Source organism: Rhodnius prolixus, unplaced genomic scaffold (genome assembly GCF_049639745.1).
Source record: "Rhodnius prolixus isolate KJV_2025 unplaced genomic scaffold, Rpr scaffold_3, whole genome shotgun sequence".
Classification (NCBI taxonomy): domain Eukaryota; kingdom Metazoa; phylum Arthropoda; class Insecta; order Hemiptera; family Reduviidae; genus Rhodnius; species Rhodnius prolixus.
This window is the reverse complement of record NW_027411603.1, coordinates 34,844,478-34,852,884: the sequence shown is the minus strand read 5'-3', so window position 1 is coordinate 34,852,884 and position 8,407 is coordinate 34,844,478.

Below are 8,407 nucleotides of genomic sequence, written 5' to 3'. Positions count from 1 at the left end.
GAAAGTCAAAATGAATTCAGTCGAAAGAAAGTGAATAACCCAGTTTTGACAAACTTATAATGCCTTACAAGACTATTACTTGCAATTAACGACAACAAAGTAGTAACCGAAGTTCTGTAAGGATAATATTTATTATGACAATTTCATTTATTTTAAGCTAATTGGTGCGGTTTACAATATTGTCTTAAACAAACTATTACTAGAAGAAATAAGAATAGGTAGTTCGCGATTTAATGGTACTCTATAAAATGTCCATGAAGTCAAAACAGCGGAATACCTAGTTAGAGCAAACTTATAATGCCTAACAAGACTATTGGTTGCAATTAACGACAACAAAGCAGTAAACGAAGTTATGAAGACAAGCATTATTGAGATAAAGGTTAGGCTTTTTTTTTAGCCTAACATTCTAACCTAACCACACGAGTGATTATATAATGTACACTTTTGTGTATTTGTGTATTACATTATATTTTAATGGGGTTTATTTTGTTAATATTCCGGGTTTGACCGGAAATAGTGGTATTCAAAATTAAGTGGTTAAATTAATTAATTTTGAATTGTCCTTAAAAGTTTTTCCTACAATTTTCACTAAACATCGTAAAGTTTCCAGGAAACTTTTTTAATATTGTTTCAAAGAAAATTTGTTTTAGACACATTGAGGTATAAGTTCCTTCGGTTAAGCTAGAATTCGGAGAATTATACCATCAGATAGTAGTACGAGTGTTCACACAAATTTCAAATATACGAATATTTGTAAATTAAGTAATGAGACTGATTTTTTAAAAAAAATTATTCAAAAAGAATTACAATTCTATATTGTCACCTTCAAAATAACTTCCTTCTGAAGCCACACAGCGCTGGAGACGTTTCTTCCACTCTTCATAGCAGTGCTCGAACTCCGATACTGGAATAGCCTTCAGCTGGTCGGTTACAGCCGTTTGAATGTTTTCGACTGTCCCAAAATGAGAAAATGACCCCCATTTTCTGGAACGTGCGACGAGTCCTTGTGTGTTTGAGTACGACCCAGAAACCAAGCGCCAGAGCATGGAATGGCACACTTCAACCTCTCCAAGGTCCAAACAAAGCAAGGATGGCGAAGTCGAAGATTAAATGCATGCTGATTTGATTTTTTCGATATCCGCAGAATCGTCCACAAAGAGTTTCTATCTCAAGGTCAAACGGTCAATCAACACTTTTACCAAGAGGTTCTTGAAAAACTTCGAAAAAGGGTTCATTCGTGTGAGTCCAAACATCAAGAACAAGTGAGTGTTGCATCACGATAATGCTCCTTGTCACACAGCAATTTCAATAAACGAGTTTTTGGCTAGTAAAAACATTCCTGTGGCTCCTCAGCCTCCTTATTCGCCTGACTTGAGTCTTTGTGACTTTTTTCTCTTCCTGAAGTTGAAAAATCACCTCAAGGGAGCTCATTTTGGGTCAGTCGAAAACATTCAAACGGCTGTAACCGACCAGCTGAAGGCTATTCCAGTATCGGAGTTCGAGCACTGCTATGAGGAGTGGAAGAAACGTCTCCAGCGCTGTGTGGCTTTAGAAGGAAGTTATTTTGAAGGTGACAATATAGAATTGTGATTCTTTTTGAATAAAAAAAATTTAAAAATCAGTCTCAAAAGGTTTTCTTGCATTGTGGATATTTTAAAAAATAGGTGGACAGCATTGTGGAGTTAGTAAGAATAATAACGTCATGCTATTAGCAAGCAAGAGCGTTTAAAAACTACTAAACTCTGTAGGAAATCATCCAATAGAAAGTACGCTGTCAATTTTAAGCTCTCTAGGAGGCTGTGTAAAGAGAGATAAATAAATGAAATTGTTCCTCTATTGAACAAAAAGCTTTTAGAATGTTAGAACATATGTATGTAACTTTGTGAGATATACACATATACAGAGCTAATTTCAATATGTTCTACTACCTAGAGGCTCTAGTTCTAATGTTCCAATACGTAATTGCTTCTGGGCTACCCGACCGCAATCTCATATATAACTTACTTAGACAAACCATGTCTTTTCTTTTATATTATTTATTTAAATGCTACTTTACTTTTCTTTTTTTGACTGGTGTGTTTTAAAATGGAAGCAACAATCGTCTTAACAGAAACCGGTGTTACAATAAACAAAGCAAAAGCCTCTGGTATACTGTCAGAAAGAACCAAAACCAGCTCTTGGCGAACTGTACACCAACACTGGGGAACGGCAGGTGGCCATTCTGGGAACTAGGAGCACTACTCGTACTTCCCCTTTTGTTAACACACAGACGCGCACACCGTCTTAGTATATATACAATCAACGGATCTTAGCCATCCATAATACTTAAAATATTTCCTGACCCATTCTAAATCAATATGAAGTGTAAAACACATACCCTGGAATGAATCAGACGTTCGCATACTAGTTCGGTAAATCTCTTAAGACATCTATTTGTATAATTAATTGACTGTGTGTGTCTAATGCTTTTTCTTTGAACTATATCTTTCACACAAATGCTGGGACAATTTGAGTGGAGCAACTACGCATTCAAAAAAATACTTCTTGCCTTTCTAATTGGTTATGGTGGACTTTGCACCAGCGATCTCTTCTCTTAAGGACATTCAACCTCCACAATATATCGCATAAACAATAAATCTATAGCTGCAATGTACTTTCTAGTGTCGTATATACTTATATTAATTTATAGATAATATCTTCTTATTTTTTTACGTAATATATATTACTTTTATGTTGATAGATTTACTTTTTACACACATTACTAGCAATATATGAAAACATAGCATATTATCTAAAGCCTGATGACTATAAAATTTAGCTAAAAAGCCCATAAAAATTATTGCCGTTTAATGGTGTTAATCTTTATTTTATGGGAAATTTACTATAAATACAAAAAAGCTATGACTGAACCAAGTGCTTTGACACTTAAATTTAAGATATTTCAAAAATTGGAGTTAATCGATTTGTGCAGTGAACGGCTCTTGTAACAGCTTGTTAAATTCTTGATCCTCCACCAAGAGTAAATTCCAAATTTTGGGTTTTTGTCGGTTTGTTTTGCTCTCTAAGATTCTATTTTTATTTCTTTTCAGTTTCGTATAAGGGCCAGTTAATAGAATAACATATTGTGGTCGCCCAAAACAATGATTTAAACATTTTTGAAATTCAAACTTTAAGAATACCAAAAGATCTACCAAATACACAAGGAGATTGTTGCAGAAAACTCCTAGCGCTTGCTCTTCACCAAAGTTCGAAATAAAAAAACATATATCGTTAAAATATCTTGCTTGTAAACACGCTCTCTTTATGTCTTCTAAGTGCTACATTGACATCCAATTTTTTTTAACCCCATATTTCACTCAGCGTCGTAACTATAAATTATCTTTTATTTATTTTGTTATTATTATTTTTTGTTAAAGCTGCTCATTGGTGCTCAATATTGCTTTGTTTAATTTTTATATCTTTGGAAAATGGCCACTAACAATGGAAAGTCAAACCTTTGTACAGAATAAAGGCAAATTGTTGTCTAATTGATGTTTATCCTTTCTTAAAATATGTTTTAAGCTATATAATAAACTCTTAAATCAGTTAAACACCTACAATTATTACCAACTTATTAAGAAATTTCCAGCTATAATGAATTAGGCGGACAATAATCATTAAAAATGTTGAAGTCTATAAATTATAAGACGGCGTCATTAATATAACAAGACTATTGTAAAAGTTGGTGTTGTAAATTTTACTCTTTTATATTGTAAATTAAATTTTTATTACTCTCAAATCATTTTTTTACTTTTTTTACTCGTAAAAAAAATTATTATTATTGCAATAGTTCAGATTATTGAACTTTATCTGGGGATACCTGATTTGATGTCCGATGAGTTCGAAAATATAAGACTTCACAGTTTTTTTTGCTAGGACTAGGTTAAATTGATATTAAATAATTATTTACAAGTGTTGAATAATGTAATATTTTTTTTGGTTTTATCATTTATTTAGTTACAATCAACGCATTTTGCATTATAAGCAACAAGGGTAACAATAAATAACAGAATAACAGAGTGGAGAAGTTACCCAGCCGTAGCACTCCAAAAACATTCTACATTCTACTGACTCTCTTTATCAGAGAGGAGATCGCGAGGCCCACTGTCTTTTAAGACGTCTAGAAGTGTTGTCTGGAAATGTTCTGGAAGATAGATGTTGTACCAGTGGATTGTGATGTGTTTGAATGTTAAGATGGAATTTTCTGTATCGTGTTTTTGCAACTTGTGTTGCACGAAAGGAATGTTCAAATCTGTGTGAATGGTTTGATTGGTGACGTAGAAAGGAGCGTTTAACTGTAGAGCGAAGAATTTTAGATTGCAAGGACTGGATCCTTTGCAGATTTGAGCGTTTGGTTGAACCCCACAGTTCGATGTCATAAGCCCAGACTGGCTTTAGTATACTTACATATACAATATAAGCCTTTTGTTGCCCAGAGTGAGTATTGATCTGTTGTCGAGTAGTCTAATGTAAATGTTAAGATGCAAATAATATATTTCAACAGAATGCGAAAAAAAGAAGTATACATACGTAATGAGTATATTTGCGATATTCATTTTAATTTACTGATGTAGCTAAAAACCAGTTACAAAAGAAAATTACCTTCCATCTAAAAAATAATATAAATAGAGAAAGTGAAATAACTTTAGTTTTGGAGTCAAACGTATCCAAATTGCCCGAGGTACTTCGCAGTTTGCAGAATCCCCTCCTTATGAGAACTTATTAATTTATAGACACGCGTTAAATAAATGAATGAACACTAAAAACAAGACAAAGAAAATAAATAATTTTTTTAGGTTCTAATTTTGCAAATTACATACTTAATATTTGTTTGGAAATCATTAATCATCTGATAGTTAATTTGTTTTTATTATGTTTCCAAAATAAGTTGGCTGTAATGTGTCTGCAAATTTTATATCTTTACTTGTCCAAGACTATCTTTGCTGGCGAGAACTCCATACTTAAAATAACTAGAATAAGTTTGTAGAACTTCTTGTTAGCACAAGAAAGGATATTTGTCTTGATGCTTTGGAAGAACATGTCCGTCTTCTTCTCGTAATTAGTTTGGATTTATAGATGTTTATTTCTTACATTCTTAGAACAAATAAGTAAAGTAATCGCCTATTTTTTTCAGACGGGGTTTAACATCTTATTAGGTGTCGTGGACGGAGGCGGAAACTCATACTTTACTATAAACAACTTTTTCTAACAAATAAAAAGTAGTCATACGCGGGATTCGAACTGGGATCTTCCACTTACAAAGCTCTTGACCACTAGATCATCACTGCTTACTAAATAATTTATAATGTTTCAAAAATTAAGTTTGAGACAGGAAAAAAGGTTATTCACTGCCACAAAAATAAATAAAAGTGTAATTATTCATTACAAAAAAATTTGCAATCGTCATTAGTATTTTACAGATGAGTAGATCATAAAATGGTAAATATTGATATCCAAGCAATAAATCAAATATTAAGTAAAACAACAAATGTAGGAAAATAGTTTTAATTTCTATAGTAAACCACCATAGTTGGCCAATGTATAGCCAAAGTGCAATTGCTCAATAACTGCTAATTCTTCTTATTAATAAAACTGATTGCGCGTATAGCATGTAAAATAATGGCTGTCTGTGCGCAAGATATATTACCATTGAGACTCTGTCTCAATACCTGCCTAATAATGTGTAGACGTTCTCAAATTCTAATAGAAAACCCATCACAGTTATGGGAACAAATCTAACTTTGTTCGTAACACAATTTTTGTTATGATTTTTTGTTTTTTAACATAAATCACTTACTGTCAATTCATTAAAAAAACAAGAACTAATAATAGTATAATTACTTTTTTTAAGAAGAATACAAACACAAGAATAATACGAGTAACTTCGTAAGTTCCTGTAACTTCATTAATTTTAAGGCACAAAGTAGTTGGTGAAAGAAAGAAAAAAGAAGTCAGTTTTTTCTTCCTTGAGCTCCTGTTCAGAAGGAAAAGAGCTTGGCATTTAGTTAAACAACGTCGACCATTGTCACTGCCATAAACCAAGAAAGTGTACAATTTCTGCGCTAAGTACGCCTCTCTTTCAATTCCGAAGATACCATCCACAAAAACCTGAATATTTCTGAACAAATGAGCTCTTATTTTCATTACATTGCGCGCTAATTTATCCAATAATCCTGATGCTGTTACTTAAGAGCTCAACTCGCTTAATACGGCGATGGTTCTGTGATCTCCTGATATGATCATGTGCCAGCAATGGCTGACCTCTCTTCAACACTTCTGTTGAGGCACATGTGATTTTAACTGTACTTAATCATCAAACTGCTTCATTAGTATAAAATTGTATTAAATTAATAATCTAATTATAAAAAAAAATCTATCATATTCTAAAACAGACCCAAAAATGAAAATTTTGTCCTTAAGTGAGTCCTGATGTAAGATAGGAGGTTGAGTTTAAAAGATAACGGTAGATAGTTTACGAAATGAAAATAAAATATAAGAAGAAATTTAAATAATCGACAAAGAAAACAGAAACTCACGAGGCAAACTTGATCATGAATTCAGAAGATGGACAAAAGTTCCATTTAGTTTTAGAATTTATTTAGTATAGGCTATAAACATAAGAACAGAGCTGAAGTTAGAAGAACACAACGGTCTGGGATTATCAGTTAGATGGTGCTGCTGATAGCAGGCGCCTTGGTCTTGTTGGTTTTAATACTTTGCTGTGTTTTTGTGTAGCCGTTCGCAGTCCTTTTTTCTACTAGAAATATCCTACTTCTACAATGAATATTCTCTCAACAATGCACACAATCCGCCTACCTAAAACATATACTCACGTATGGCGTCTACTGGCTAAAACTTGTCAATTAAAAGGATTAATGTGCAGTGTCCAGTTATGGGTCATTTATCGTAAGTGAACACGCAACTTCTCTGATACTGTTGGTCAATCTCCCTAAAGAACATTCTACCATTTTTACTATTCTTTACATAGTTTACTTTAGTAAACTTTTGTTTACCTTCAGCAATCGAAAGTTTACTTTAAGTAAATAAAAGTTTACTTTAAGCAATCAAAAGTTTACTTTAAGCAATCGAAAGTTTACTTTAAGTAAATAAAAGTTTACTTTAAGCAATCAAAAGTTTACTTTAAGCAATCGAAAGTTTACTTTAAGTAAATAAAAGTTTACTTTAAGCAATCAAAATTTTACTTTAAGCAATCGAAAGTTTACTTTAAGTAAATAAAAATTAGAATTGTACTTTAAATCGCCTTATTTTCAATGCAGTATGAAAAGAAGTGCGTCTTTTTTTCCATTAACTAAATTTTTTCTGAATCAAATCATAATGAATCATTCTCTAACTATTGTACGAATTTGCTGTCTTATGAAACATCATAACAAAATAATTTTGGTCAACTTTTGTACAACATTAGTACTTATAAATGTAGAGATTGTACATGGATCAATTATAAAGTACGAGGGTCGTTTGAAAAGTCCGTGCAAAAATAAAAACTACTTAATTTTTTGGGGTAAACCTTTTTTATTTTTCAACATAGTCTCCTTTTAGGCTTATACACTTCGTCCAACGCTGCTCTAGTTTGTTGATCCCTTCCGAATAATAGGATTTGTCCAAGTCTGAAAAATAGCCATTCGTTTCTGCAATCACCTCCTCGTTTGAATAAAATCTTTTTCCCGCCAGCCATTTCTTCATATTGGGGAACAAATAGTAGTCCGAGGAAGCCAAGTCTGGAGAATAGGGGGGTTGTGAAACGAGTTGGAACCCTATTTCCATTAATTTTGCGACCACAACGGCTGAGGTGTGAGCTGGTGCGTTGTCGTGATGGAAAAGGACTTTTTTGTGGGCCAATCGTGGGCGTTTTTCTTGCAGCTCGGTTTTCAAACGGTCCAATAACGATGAATAATATGCACCTGTAATATTTTTACCCTTTTCCAGATAGTCGATGAGGATTATTCCTTGCGAATCCCAAAAGACATTCGCCATAATCTTTCCGGCCGAAGGAACGGTCTTCGCCTTTTTTGGCGCAGATTCCCCCTTGGTAACCCATTGTTTAGATTGTTCTTTGGTCTCAGGAGTGTAGTGATGTATCCATGTTTCATCCACAGTGACGAAACGACGCTTAAAGTCCTGCGGATTCTTCTGGAACAGCTGCAAACCGTCCTTGCAACACTTCACACGATTTCGTTTTTGGTCAAGCGTGAGCAATCGCGGCACCCATCTTGCGGATAGCTTTGTCATGTCCAAATGTTGATGCAAAATATTATGTACCCGTTCATTCGAGATGCCCACAGCACTAGCAATCTCACGCACCTTCACTCTTCTGTCATCCATCACCATATCATGGATTTTATCAATGATT